This window comes from Antechinus flavipes, chromosome 4 (assembly GCF_016432865.1).
Source record: "Antechinus flavipes isolate AdamAnt ecotype Samford, QLD, Australia chromosome 4, AdamAnt_v2, whole genome shotgun sequence".
NCBI lineage: Eukaryota > Metazoa > Chordata > Mammalia > Dasyuromorphia > Dasyuridae > Antechinus > Antechinus flavipes.
Window position 1 is genome coordinate 203,666,442 of NC_067401.1, and position 15,534 is coordinate 203,681,975.

At 42.7% G+C, this 15,534-nt stretch overlaps 1 protein-coding gene across 1 annotated transcript in view; it reads right to left on the bottom strand.

Moving 5' to 3' along the window:
• Positions 1 to 11,681, bottom strand: part of TFEB (transcription factor EB) — a 79,949-nt gene extending 68,268 nt beyond the window's left edge. Inside the window, exon 1 of the mRNA XM_051996932.1 lies at positions 11,583 to 11,681. The gene's annotated coding sequence lies outside the window, so the exon portion shown is untranslated. The remainder of the gene's footprint in view (positions 1 to 11,582) is intronic.
• Between the last annotated feature and the right edge of the window lie 3,853 nt (positions 11,682 to 15,534).

Consider the following 15,534-nt stretch of genomic DNA (forward strand, 5'->3'; position numbering starts at 1 on the left):
CCAGGCTGGATTCAAGAGGACCTTGAGTTCAAATCTGACCCAATACTTTCTAGCTGTGTGCTCCTGGGCATGTCCCTTAACTCTGTTTGCCTCAATTTCCTTATCTATAAAATGAGCTGGAGAAGGAAATGTCAAACCATTGTAGTATCTTTCCCAAGAAAACTTGAAATGTGGTCATAAAGAGTATAGTATGAATGAATAACCACAAGGAGTTATAGGGAAAGGAAAAGAAGAAGAGAAAATAGTGGGACCAAGGTATACAGGGAAAAAGAAAAATGGGGGACAGGGGAAAAGAGTAAGTTGATCCCTGGGCAGGGTGGGTATTCTCAGAAAGAGCTGTCCTTTAAGAACATAGAGTAGGTAGCTGGGCAGGAGAACAGTAGATCAGCGATGATCAGGCCCAAGGGTGCAGGCCTGAGTCATCAAGCCCAATTTAGCACAGGCATCCCAGGCACATGGCCACAGAGAAACCAATAAGCAGACAAGTGGATCAAAGGCCATGGTGGCCCCCAGAGCTCCCAAAGGGAAAGGGATTCCCAAACCCATTTCTCTGAGCTTATTGTTTTTGCAGCCTTAGTCCCCAGTGCAAAGGAAAACAAGATCCTGAAATATGGAAAAAGATGCCGAGAGAGAAAGAAGGGTAAGTAACAGAATCCATAGTGGCATGTAGAATTCTTAGAATGATAGGACTATATATTTGGTGTGACATGGATTTTAGGGACCATCAAGTGCAATTCTTCCCTTTTTTTATAGTAAGGTATTTAAAGCCCAGAGAAGTAAAACACCTTGCCTCAGATCACATAGGTAATAAGGACTCAAGATTTCAAAACCAAGTGGACCTTTATTCAATCCCCAAAACCTTCAAGCTAAATGACTTGGGCCTGAAGATTAGGGATATGTGGTAAAAATGAAAGCTGGTCTTCCACCTGAGAGAATCCAAAGGATACTGAATCCAGGTCTTCTGGCTCTGGGAACCATAGTCTTTCTACTAGGTGATGCCATTCAATTTATTCTGTTCCTTTCAATTTTCTTATATTTGAGGGCATGTCAATCTAGTTGACCAATAATACATCACGATCTTAGAAAGCAGGGACCTTGTCTTGTTTTATTTAACAAGATTTTTTTCTTTTTACAAAACACTCCAATCAATTTAGCTTTCTGGAAAGCCTACCTGGAAAACCACAGCCCAAACAGATAAGGAACTCAAATAGTATCTCTATTTTAAAAGCAGGAAGCTGGGAAATCAATTCAAGTTGGGAAGCATTACAGTACAGACCACCTGGGCCAGCCTCTTTTTACCTTCTGTAAGGGGCTAATAGAGGGCTTAGACATAGGGTAGGCAGGTACATCACATTATTTATTTAACACAATTAAACAGAATAAAAGCAGCCTGTTGTTGTAGATAGAACACTAACCAGAAATTCAAAAGCAAAAGGAGACCTGGGCAATCTGCCTCATCTCTCCTGAATCTTGTTTTCTCAGCAGGAAAATAAAGGGACCAGAATGAGTGAACCTCACCTCTCTCCCCTCCAAGGAGTGGTTCTATGACCCTAAATAAGTCCCCAAACTCAGAGACCCCATCCTATCAAGGGACAACTGAAAGGACCTCAGAGAGTCCAAGAAGAGGAGAGCAGTGGGGAAGGAACAGCAGCCAGGTCCCAGTGTTGGTGTTCTGAAGTGGGCAGTATAATGTGTCACCTCCCTGGCCATGCTTCTCCCTGCAGGGACCACCAGGAGCTACAGCAGCTGTTGCTTCTGAATCCATAATAAACAAGTCAAAGGACAGGCTGTGACTTCACTGCTTAAGCAGGAGAAAACAAACCTGTTGTCACCCCTCCCCCCTTTCCCACTCCATTCCCCAGTATCTCTATCAACACACACCTAGTAGCAACATAGGGAGGAGAAAGGAAAGGAAAGGGGAACAAGAAGGACAAAGCCAAGGGCAAGGGGGAAGAGAAAAGGAAGGGAGAAGAGGAAGGAGCAGAAAAGGGAAAAGAGAAGGGGAAAAGGAAGGGAAAGATAAAGAAATGAAGCAGGAAGGGGGAAAAGAAAGGGAAAGGGAAAGAAGAAACATTGTCTTAAAATGAAGTGAAGGGACCTAGGAACCCATTTAGTCTACCTTTCCCACCAGCACCATTACTACCATCCATTTTTATAGAATAAAGAAATTGAGTCCTGGAAAGGTTTTAGTGACCTTCCTATTATCACACAGGTAGTAAAATGGCAGAGTCAGGATGAAAATCCAGGACTTTTGACTCCAAAGTCAATGTATGTTCATTATTATTTCTTATGATTCCCAGTTGGATTTTGAACTCTTTAAGGCAAGGACTGAATATCTTGTTCTTTCTATTCAGATCCTACAGCTCCTAGTACTGTGCTGGGCACACAGCAATAAGGCTTAATAAGTATTTGTTGATTGACAGAGACTAAAGTGGAGAATGTATCTCTTAGACTGGAGGAGTTACTCCCTCCCTTGTAGAGCTCCTTTCTTCCATACTTCAGAAGACAGTCTCCAATCTAAAATCAGGGATAATAGCAAGTAAAATCATATGTCTATGATTCTGGAAGAGCTGGAAGAGCTTTCAGAGACCAACTAGAGTAACTGCCTCATTTTACAGAATGGGAAACTGAAGCCCAAGAATGTTAAAAGATTTGTTGAAAAGTCACACACAAAATAGAAATAAGAGGCATGTTTGAACATGGGTCCAATGTTCTTTCCACTGTATCACAATGCTTTCCAGCTCCCAAGATTGCCAAATATTCACCAGCATTTTTTCTTCCATCACAGAATAATAGTTGGAAGGGGTCTTAGGATAATCAAGTCCAACTCTTCCTCCATTTAACAGATGAAGAAACTGAGCAGTGGTGTGAATCATACAGGGAGAAAGAAAGGCAGAATTTAAACTCCAATTTCTGGACTTGGCCTCCAATGCTGCTGTCACTATGTATACTATGATATGGGTTCAAACTCCAGCTCTGCCACATACTATCTGTGTGACTTTGGGGTACATCATTTTCTGGTCCTTAGTTTCTCCTTTTGTAAAATGAGGGAGCTGAACCAGATGACCTTTAAAATTGCTTTCAGCTCTAAATCAATGAATGTTTCTGTGATCCTAAGCATTGAGAAGCTAAGGATCTTGGGCCCACCCTGATCATAGTGGCTGGAATCTAATGCAGCCCCAATCCTAAATATCCCCAAACTTCTTTTCTCTCAGATGTCTTTGTATATATATAATGTCTCTTCTTCTTACCCTCTCCAGCCCCCTTCATTCCCTCCCTCATCACACTCCCATCATCCATATTGCTCCAATCCATCAGTAAGGGCAGTCAAACTCAGTCAAACTGAGACTTGTTGCACTGAAAAATGACTTAACAACCACAAAATATAATGGAGAGATAGATTCAGTCAGAGGAACTAGATTCTAATCCTGATTCTATCATTAAAATCACTTGTACAAATCACTTCCTGTCTTAGATTTGCCTTCTCACTGGTAAAATGAGGGAGCTAGCTGCATTAGATCATTTCTAAGCTTCCTTCAAACTGTAAATACTATATTCTGACCAGGCTTGTCCCACCAAGGAAAATGATCAGAAACCTTTTATACCTGGCAAATGATAAGCACTTAATAAATGCTCTATCTACCCATCTATTTATCTTCTATGTTCCATCTAACTATATCTTCTATTCATTTATCTTCTATCTCAGCTAGCTATTTATCTTATATCTAACTAGTTATTTATTGATCTTCTACCTTTTATTTATTTTCTATCCAGCAGAAGATTTATTGATCTTCTATATTCTATCCACTTATCTTCTATCTGCCTATTTTTAAAATCTAACTAGCTATTTATCCTTCTTCTATCCGTTTATCTCTAACATTAGCCATCAAAGAGTTGTTCAAAAGTCTCTTCCCAATCCCATTTACCAATCACCACCTAGGCAAGCCAGCCTAGCTGAAACAGCAGGGCATCTGGGAGAGAGATAGAAGATATCATCCACCAGATGAATCAAACCAACACCATCACTGCAATCACTACTTCCCTTCAGATGCCAGTGGACATCACCCCTGGCCCAAGAAACTTGGAAATAGTAGTGCATTCTAGACTACTGGTTCGGCTTTCAGCCTGGCCCTCACAGCCATGGATGAGGAGAATAATCACTATACACACAGGGTCTGCTTTTCTTGCTACAGCCAACAAAAACTGTGGACCAATTGCTACTAATGAACCCAAAAGCCCTAGGATTGGTAACAGGTTCTACTTTCAGCTCAGCCTTCATAACGTTGAGGTGGAAAAGCAAGAACTATGGAGACACAGCATAGAAATTGTTTCTGAGGGTGCTATAGCCACAGCTACTGAGGACTCAGCAGAGAAATGTCTCATCTCCAAAGTCCTTGCTATTGTCAGATGGCTTTACATCAGAAACCAATATAATTTCAGCAATGGAAATGTCAGTGAAGGTCACTCCAGTATCTTGGCTAAGAAATCCCCAAATGGAATAACAAAGAGTCAGAGACATCTGAAAAATGACTGAACAACCACAAAATATAGTGGATAGACAGATTCAGTCAGAGGAATTCCCATCTGCTTCATCCTTGGACTTCAGAATCATAGGACCTTTCCATGTAACTTGCAGCTAAAACCTCTATATGTCTTCTCCCTCATTAGGATGTGAGCTATTAAAGAGCAGATGTGATCTTCCTTTTCTTATGTTTATCTCTAGGGTTTAGCCCAGGCAGGAAGTGCTTATTAAATGCATTTTCATTCATTTCTGTGGTTAAGATAAAACTTCAGTTTCTGCCCTATCACAGAGGATCATCTCCTTCACCTACAATTACTTCCCAACTCAGAAGACTGGCTATTTCATTGAAAAGAAGAAAGGTCTAGCAGATGATTTCAGAGAGACCTGGAGAGACTTACATGAACTGATGCTAAGTGAAATGAGCAGAACCAAAAGATCATTATACACAGCAACAACAAGACTATACAATGATCAATTCTGATGGACGTAGCTCTCTTCAACAATGAGAGGATTCAAACCAGTCCCAATTGTTTAGTGATGAAGAGAGGCATCCATCTATACCCAGAGAGAGAACTGTGGGAACTGAGTGTGGTTCACAACATAGCATTTTCACTGTTTTTGTTGTTTGCTTGCATTTTATTTTGCTTTTCTCTCTCTCTTTTTTTTAACTGGTTTGATTTTATTTTTGTGTGACATGATAATTGTATAAATATGTATGCATATATTGGATTTAACATACATTTCTACCATGTTTAACATATATTAGACTACTTGCCATCTAGGGGAGGGCATGTGAGAGGGAGGGGGGAATTGGAATACACAGTTTTGCAAGGGCTAATGTTGAAGAATTGTGCATGCACACGTTTTAAAAAATAAAAAGCTTTAATTTAAAGAAGAAAAAGAAAAGAAGGAAGAGGAGGAAGAAGAGGAAGAGGAGGAGGAAGAGGAAGAAGAGAAGGAGAAAGAAGAAAGAAGAAAAGAAGAAAGGTCTGGGTTGGCCTAAAGAAGGCAAAGGGATAAGATGTGGCCTGAACATGCCCTCCCTGCCCGGAACGAAGCTAAATGAGGAAAGATGGTAGACTAGGAATGTGGAATACTGCATATTCTATCACCACACCTTCCTTTCCTGCTCAGTGGCCTTCCAGACCCTACTCTGCTATGGTGGAACAAAAAGATTGATCAACCAATTTGTGCCCAGCATTGCACTGAATGTGATAGAGGCTATGAGACAACAGAAGTGGCATTCCCTATGTACAAAGTTTATAGTCTACTTGGAAGAGAAAAGCTTCATAAACATGAAAATATGTTTGAGCTTACACACACACACACATTCAATCATACACAGTTATGTTCAAATCCACACCTTGAATATAAGGAGACTTTGTTTAAAATTTTGTGTGGTAGTACAGGTTTATCTCAAAGCCACTAGAGTTCTCTAGAAATTAATGGGATCCAAGCAGCTAATTCTGGTATCCTAAATTCGACTCTCCTTTAAATTTTTTTTAAAAATTATTTTCATTGATATCTTCTAGTTTCCCATCACTTTTATTTTTAAATGATCTTTATCTCTTATATCAAATAATTTTTTAAAAGGAGAATAAAAGCTGTTCTTTAAAAATCACTGAGCGATTTCCGCATCCCAGGTCTCAATTTTTTCTTGTCAAATAAAGATGACTGGTCCCTTCTAGGTCTAAATCTTATTTATAATGGACTTGGGTCTTAGTCCTGACTTAGCCACTAAATCCCTGTATGACCCTTTGATGTTTGAGGGAATATTTCCCATATGTAAAATGAGAAAGCTGAATCACATGCCTGCTAAAGTCTATTACAACTCTAAAGTTTAAGAGTTTTAAGATTTTTGTTCCTGTCTCTCCTTGGCACCAGTGATTCTCCCATATGATAGGTTTGGCCATTGTTAACCACAATCTGTCTTATACCTTCCTTTGCAATAAGATAAGAAACAGAATTCTCCCTATAATGTGTCCCTACCGACCCAGCTATCAAATCTGTAGACTTTTAGCATATCAAGTAAATAGACCTTCAGTCTTAGGGATACATGAGACTGCTTTGTTCAGTCTCAAGGCAACAGTTGGATATAACTACCTCCTAACCCTAGTTTGGATCTAATACTTTAAAACTTGTATAAATCTGCCCTTGGGGGCAGCTAAGTGGCACAGTGGAAGGGGGATAGAGAGAGGCAAAGAAACTTGAATTAGAAGGACCTGAATTCAAATATGACCTCAGACATATCCTAGCTGTGTGACCCAGGACAAGTCACTTAAACCTGTTTGCCTGAGTTTCCTCAATGGTAAAATGAACTGGAAAAGAAAATAGCAAACCCCCTTAGTATTTTGCCAAGAAAATCCCAAATGGCATCATAAAGAGTCAACCATGACTAATAGACTAAACAACAACAAATATCTCTCTTAGCCCAAGGAAAGAAATTGTCTGGGGAAGGAGGAAGCTCACTATTTAAAAAAAAAAAAAAAAAAAAAAAAAAAAAAACCTCTGGGCTGGAAGTCAAAAGAGCCTGAGTTTAAATCATGACTGCCTAATACTACTTGTGTAACCTTGAACAAAAATCATTTCACCTTTCTGTGCCTCGGTTTATTCCTCTATAAAATGAGGGGGTTGGACTGGACAGCCATTGAGGACCCATTCAACTCTAAATGAATGATCCTTTGAATTCATATTAAACTGTGAGGTGTTTCCTTTTTGACACAGTAATGCTTTTCCTTAATAGATCCAAAATGTCTCTTTTAAGTCTGGAACTAAGTAAGACTGGCCTTCATAGAAGAGAGCTTGAGATAATTAGAGAACCTCTTTGAGCCTCACTTTCCTTATTTGGAGAAGAAATCAATATTATTTGTACTACCTATTTCATAGGGTGATTGGGACACAAGAGAATAATTAGATGATCTCTTAAATCCTTTCATGACCCAGAGCAAATCTTTCCATCTCTCTGTCTCAGTTTCCTTACCTAGAAAAGGAGAGAGTTGAACTAGGTGGCTTCTAAGACCCTTCCAGCACAAGAACTATGGAACTATGATATACTGATCCTTTTCTGGGAATGTAGACATTGTCTGGCACATAGGATCACTATATAAACATTAGCTATAATGATGATGATGATGATGATACTTAGGATAAATCTTTCCATAGTCATCTATGGTAGGGATCTTTTAACTCTCTTCAAACTTCATACAACACTGTTTTGCTACTCTCAGTTTCTTTAACTGAAGTCCCTTTCCACCCCACCCCCAATCTATGATGATTTTATCCTGTATCATTCTGTATTATAATTTTCTGTATTTGTACTTTTCCCTCACTAGACTACCAGTTCCATGAGGACAAAATAGCTGATCTAATTTTTTTATTTCCCACACATATCCCTCAGTGCCTAGCACAGCAGGTGCCTAATAATAAACATTAGAATTCAATTGAAGCCTATGAGGTTCATCACCAGCTCTATCCACCCTTGTTCCTAAGAGGGCAGGGAGCCAAACTGGTTTTTAGAGCCAGCATATTCTGGGTAGCCCCTGCTGGAGCCACAAAGTGCTTGCTACTTTGAAAACGAAGAAACAGGTGTCACTGCCAGACCAAAAGATAGGAAAAGGGAGAAGAGGAAGACTGGCAGAGGTTCAGGTACTTTTGGGTATATACAAGTGCTGAGAAGTGATAAAACACCAACTCATAATACAATTACAGTGAGAAACAAGGTCGAAAATAGAGACAGCTAGAGGACAGACACTCAAAATTCCACCCTTATCTTGGAGAGTAGAATTTATTCCAGTCTTAGGGCTTCCTTTTGCCTGTTTTCATCCCACTAGGAAATGGGCTACATAGAAGAAGGGTGGGAAGTCTGGGAGTAGACACTGGACCCCTCACTTCACACATCACCTAGAAGCCTGAATTCATTGTTACCTGCCCAATCTTCCTTCATCCTCACCCCAAGTCCCAAAAATCATTGCGTAAATAAGTAACTATTCTTCCAGAATTCATTCATCCAACCATTCATTCATTCAGTAAACATTTATTAGCCACCTACTGTGTACAGAACATTATCCTGGGCATTGAAGTGGAGAAAATTGGAGAGAAAATTCATGCAAGATATAATCGAATCCTCATGAATTTAATAGTCTAGTAGAGTCTAGTAGAGATACAATATAGAATAACCAAACTTTATTGAGTGCCTACAGTGGACAGAGTACAATTCAGGAGGCTGGACCTGTCTCTTTTCTCCTAATCCTCTATCATACCAGGATCCTAGGTATGTCACTACTGAGCAAAGTAAGACCTGAGAATATCAATACCCCAATTCCTCAAGTGTTTCTTGTTCATCTTCCTTTCCCTCCCCCCAATCAAAATAGCATCTGACACTGACCAAATGTTTGGTCCTTCAGGAATGGGGCCAGTGACTTTTTTTGTGGTTTCAAGATTCCCAAGCAAACTAAGTGTATTTTGGATTGTTATTCCTCTGTGTTATGGATGGGGAAGTTAGAGCATAGAGTAAATAGAATATAGGGTAAATCTACTATTTACCCACACATTCAGCAAGTATAGACCAGGAAATTCCAATGGCAAATTGTTAAAACTGTCCCCTTCTACCTTCCAGAAGACAGTAGATGGATAGATGAAAAAGAATTTATTAAGCCTTTGTGCAAAGCACTTGCAAAGGAGCTTCAGACAAAATGCTCAGGTTCTTGTTGGAAAACAGTCTCTAGGAGAGAGAGTGCCTTAGCCTTCGGGAGTAGAAAGAGCTAGAAATTGGGAGACCTAACTTTTAGTCCAGTCAGTCAATAATTCATTAGGTCAGCTTGGTCAAGGAATCTCCCCACCGTAGGCCTTGCTCTAATTTCTCCAACTTTTTAAACTGTGTTTTGCATATTCTAACTGAATGTGGGGTCACAAAATTGTGATTTATCAGTAAGTGTTTGATTTATATAAGTATTTAATATACATTTATACCCCGAGTCATGTGAAAACTTGTTAGGTGAAATAGAGTAGAAGATGTTTAAGAAGCCCTGTACTAGACCTTCCAGCTCTTGAGATCTCTTCCAAACTTTGAAAGTCTGATTCCCCATCTTAAGTCTCAGCCATTCTGGGTTCTATGCCATGGTCACAGCCTCAAAAGGTGCAAATAGAATCGATCACTGAACTAATCTCCTGGATAACCTGGTCAGAGGCAGAAAGCAACTTGGGTTCTTGTAGTCTCTCTCTCTGTGTGTCTCTGTGTCTCTGTGTCTCTGTCTTTCTGTCTGTCTCTCTGTCTCTCTCTCTCTCTCTCTCTCTCTCTCTCTCTCTCTCTCTCTCTCTCTCTCTCTCTCTCTCTTCTCCATTATTTTGACTTAAACTCTTGATGGAGATAGAGAAAGGAAACCCAGAGATTGTCCTCCAAGCCCTCAATGGGGGAAGAGACCGAAAAAGAAGGATAGGCTGTAAGCAACCTCAGAAAAAGTTTTGAAAAAGATCAGGACTTCATTCAGAAGCCGGCAGGGACAAGTATTAAATTCAGACTCCCTAAAGACAAAAGAAGGAGGGAAGTGATTTGGACCCCAGAGATATGGCTGAGGGCAGGGGGGAAGAGTGGCTAATTCCGAGACTAAAACAGGGTCGGAAGAAAGTGTAAATAGGTAGGAGTGGGACGGGGGAGAAGGATAGTGAAAAGAGTGGGGAAACTCAGGGATCTTCAGAAGAAGTGGGATTCTGGGACAGAGGCGAGAATCAAAGGATGCGGAAAGGAGCCAGGTCCAGAGATTGAGGCTGGGGTCTGAAGCTTTTTCGAGTTTGTGCCCCGCCCCCGGGAAAAGGTGCTCAGCCGCCAGGGCGGGCCGGGCGACAGCAGCGGGAACCTGCTCACGCAGCCCCAAGCGGCCCCAGAGCGGCGGAGCGGAAAGCTATGGAAAGCCTGGGTCAGGGAAGGAGAGAGGGGTGGGGAGGAGGGGACCCGGGAGGGCCAGGGCCCTTGTCATCAGCCCGAGAGGCAGAGGCAGGAAAGTGGGCGAATCCCGGGCCCTGGGAAAGACCGGGTTCCGGAGTCTGAGGCCCTGGCAAAGGAATAGGGGCGCACTGATTTAGGAACGGAGCCGCCAAGGCACCGGGAAGCGGGGGCGCTGGGCAGGCAGGAGGGAGAGCTATAGTTATTCGAGGTTTAGCAGAGGAAGGGAGCCCTCCGAGGAAGCGTACCACGGGCGCATTCTCTGGAGTCCCGGGGTTGGCACCCTTTGAAGACAAGACGGAGCGAGAGAGCGAAGCAAGAACACATTAGGAAAGAGGGAGAAGACCCGAAGACTACCCTCTGGAAAGAGGGTGCAGCTGGAGGGGGCAACTTCTCCCAGCTTGGAGTCCGGAGAGATGGGGTGGGGAGACAACGGGAATGGAGTGGTCCCTCCCTTGCGAGCCTGGCCCCCCAGGTAGGCGGGACGCTGTTCTGGACCCGCCCCCTCTCCGACCATCAGGCGGAGCCTGGCCCGGGCCGGACACGGCCCCCGCACACCTCCCCCGGCCCCCCTTCCGCGCCCCGCCCGCCCCTGCAACCCCGATCGCGGGTGGGGGGCGACGTGGGGGAGGGAGAGGAAGAAAGCTGGGCCGCCGTCTTTTCCCGTCTAGTCCCATTAACTCATCCCAAGTTCACTCCCACGCCTCCCGCCCCTTACACCCCGCAACTCCTCGGGCCGGGGGAGGCCCCAGCCCGGGCCCCTCCCGCCTGGTTACATAAGGTCCCGGAGCGACCGCCCCCCACCCCCACCCCTGCCCGGTCCGAGCCCCAGGGGAGAGGCCGGAGCGCCCACCCCCCGCCTGCGGGACAGCGCCGGCCCCGCGGGGACAGAGGGAAAGCCGCCTGGTCCGGACTGGACAGGGGGATTCCCCATCTCCTTCTCGATCTCACTCGGTCTAACCCGCTGTCCCTGCTCCAGCCACCTGTCTCCGGTACCCAAGGGAGGCAGGAGACGCTGCTTTCCAATGCGGGATCCAGGAATCGGAGTCCCGTTTCCGCGGACCCCCGTCCCGAGTTCCGAGATCACAGCCCCCACCCCCTTCCTTCTGCGGCCCCGCTCACCTCGACCTGAAGGTCAATCGGCCCGAGCCGCTCCGGCAACTTGTTCAAGTTCAGGTGCCCGGGCCGGGAGCTGGCGCGCGCCCCGCCCCGCCCCGCCGGGGCCTCCTCCGGGCTCGGAGCTGCTGCCCAGGCGGCTCGCCCCGTCCACTGGTCGCACTACCGCCACTGCTGCTGCTGCCGCCGCCGCCGCTGCTGCTGCTGCTCCAGCTCCGGCTCCGGCGGCGGCTCCTCCTCCGGGTACCCTGAAAACGCGCCTCCTCCGGGTCCTCTGTAACCGCCCGGTCTTCCTTCCCCCCGCCGCCGCTGCCGCTGCCGCTGCCGCTGTCACCCCGAACCCCGGCGCCCGGGCTCCGGCTGTCACCTTCTCGCCCACTTCCCGCCGCGCCCGGCAGAGGGCAGCACCCGCCCCCTCGGCCTCTCCGCCCCTCCCTGCCCCGCCCCCGATGTAGTCTGGGAATCGTAGTCCTCCCGGGCCTCGTAATCCCTGGCCTCTCCGCAGGGCACATTGGTAGTTGTAGTCCCCATCCTTGCTAGGTACTTGGAGTTTTGCTTTTTGAAGAGCGGTGCGTAAAGTAAGTGCATTGTAATTTAAGAGTTACATGATTTTAGAATTGGAAAGGACCTTAGGTATCCAACTGCGTCCCAGAGAAGGACAGTGAATAATACGGCTGGAAAAGAACAGAAACAGAATTCTTCCTTCTCTACATCATTTTACATGCTGACTAATAATACTAACAGCTAACACTTTTCTAAGGTTAGTTCGTTTTATTCTCATAACAGCACTTGGGAAGGAAGGGGGAGTACCATTATTTCTTCAGTTTTGTGAAGGGGAAATTGAGTCAGAGAGGGCAAAATTTTCCTGAGCGTCACAGAGCCAATAAGCTTCTAACTGAATTTGAACTCAAATATTTGTGATTCTAGGTATATTGCTCTTGGAATACTCATTGCTCCATTCAGCTGCCTTGACTTGTATATGCTCCCAGTAGCTACATTGTATCTGCTCAAGATCTGCTTGTATCACTCAAGATCAGACAAGCAGTATGCCCTACACCGATTCCTAGGGAATTCAAGGAAATCAGGGAATTTGTATCCAGTCTTCCCCTCCTGTACAATTTTCTTTAGGAATCAGGGGGCTGATGACGATTAGATCTATTTTTCTTGTATTTATATCTATTGATATCGACAAGTATTTGTAAGTTTCTAATAGAAGCCAAGAGTTTAATTGAATGCTGTAAACATATAATAGATGTTCTCGAGGGACCTCCATTTGAATGAATGAGACTACATACTCATTTACAGATATTCATAACAGATATAAGAAAACCTTGCATCTTTCAAGTCCCTTTCATCTCTGAATCCTAAAACTAAACCTGTTCATAGGACATTCAATGGTACTAGATAAAAGGAAGCCAGACCAATCCTTATTTCACATTTCTTTATACCTCTCTGAGAATATCCTGCCTTTCACTTAAGTGTCCATGTGAATATATGGATATGGAAATATATGAATCTATTTTCAATATTTCTTTCCTCTTCTCTACTATTAATTCCTGATTCTCAGTATGGCTCTGGTGAATTCTTTCATACTAAGGTATAAATGCCTGTGAGAATTTAAGTGTAATCTTTCATAATAAATTCTACTCTTGTTCTTTATTTTGTTTGTGAGTATCTCTTGTTTTTATAATACTTTTTGAAAGCAACAACATTGTATTACTGAGAAGAACTAAATCTGTCACAGTTGATCATTACATAATCTTGTTACTATGTGCAATGTTCTCCTGCTTTTGTTTATTTCATTCAGCATCAGTTCATGTAGATCTTTCCAGGCTTTTCTGAAATCTGCCTGTTCTTTATTTCCCAAAGAATAATAATATTCCATTACATTCATATACTATAATTTATTCAGCCAATGAGTGGGCATCCACTCAATATCCAATTCTTTGCCACTACAGAAAGAGCTGCTACAAACATTTTTGTATGTGTGGGTCCTTTTGCCTTTTTTTTAAATGATCTTTTTGGGATCTGGACCTAATAGTGACACTGCTGGATCAAAGTGTATGCTGAGTTATATAGTCCTTTAGCCCAAGACTTTCTTTCAAAACACTCAAATAAAAATGGCAGTCCTAAAAGAATTGATAATACTTTCATAAATGTAAATGATTTGACCTTATTGAGTCCCTTATAATTAGTTTTTAATATTTATATTTTTCCTGGATTTGTCAAAATTTCCCTTAAGTTTTGCTATTTCTGTCACAAAAACCTGAAAGTCTTTCAGTTTGTTAAGTATTGTTTTTCTTCATTCAGGATTACACTTATCTTTTCTGGGTAAGTTACTTCTGGTTGTAACCCCAGCTCTTTTTAAAAAGTATTTTAAAACCTATGGTCCTATCTTCAGCAATGAGATGAACCAAATCAGTTCCAATGGAGCAATAATGAACTGAACCAGCTACGCCCAGCAAAAGAACCCTGGGAGATGACTAAGAACCATTACATTGAATTCCCAATCCCTATATTTTTACCTGCCTGCATTTTGGATTTCCTTCACAGGCTAATTGTACAATATTTCACAGTCCGATTCTTTTCGTATAGCAAAATAACAGTTTGGTCATGTATACTTATTGTGTATCTAATTTATACTTTGATGTATTTAACATCCACTGGTCATCCTGCCATCTAGGGGAGGGGTGGGGGAAAGGAGGGAAAAAACTGGAACAAAAGGTTTGGCAATTGTCAATGCTGTAAAATTACCCATGCATATAACTTGTAAATAAAAAGCTATTAAAAAATTAAAAAAAAAAAAGGAATCAGGGGGCTGATCAGATCTTTGAGGACTCTTGTCTCTATTACACCATGAGAGCCAGAAATCATTTCTTATCATTTGGTTTTATCTTTTAACTAGAGGTGTGACATTAGGTAAGGCATGGACCCTTCAGGATCTCAATTTTAAATGAGCGTGTGGATGACCCCTAATATTGACAATTTAGAACTTAAAAAGATTAGTTTTGACTTATACTACCTGGCTTGTTAAACTGTTATGTGTGAGGGAAGGAAGCACTTTGTAAATGTTAAGTGTGTTGTCACTCACTTTTGTCTCTCATTCACCAAAAAAAAAAAAAAAACAAACCTGGATGGCTCCCTCTTACCTTTTGGACATAATACAAGATCCTCAGGCTGGCATTTAAAGCCCTCTACAATCTGACTTCCTCTTCCTATGCTGTTTTATATCATATTACTCCCCTTCAGAAATGAGACTACTCTCTTCTCTCTGCACAATATTTGGTCTCTGTGCACTTTCATATGCAATTGGTACTCCTTCCTCCTTTCCATCTCAGGGAATCCCTAGCTTCTTTCAAAGATTCATCTGTGCCCTCTCCTTATCTTCCCCCACCCATTGGCCCTCTTTTCTTGAAATAACTTTGGATCATTCTACAAATACTTTATTTTTCTCTTTACGTGCTGCTAAGTGCTCTTATGTATTGCTAAATTCCTTAAAAGCAAGGGTCACTTTAATTTTGTCTAGGCTTGGGCATAGATCTTTGCACCAGATTGTTTAATTGAACAGTGATAATTATTACCCACACAGCCTTGGAGAAAGAAAACCTGTAGACTGAGCATCTTGGCCATGAAATATATATTCTCTAGACCCGAGATTCAGCCATCTCCAAATCCAATACTGGTTCTACTTCATATTCTTCAGTCATTTTGGGGGGTTTTGAGGTTTATATGTTATGAGGGGAGAGTTGGGATTTGTGAGGAGTTTTGGGGGGCAAAAATACTGGAGTGGTTTGCCATTTCTTTCTTCAGGTCATTTTACAGATGAAGAAACTGAGGCAAACTTGATCAGGGTCACACAGATAGTAAATATCTGAGACCTGATTTGAACTCAGGTTTTCTTGATTCCAGGCTTGCCACTCTATCCACTGCACCATAGCTCTTTTTATCTACTTAGCTA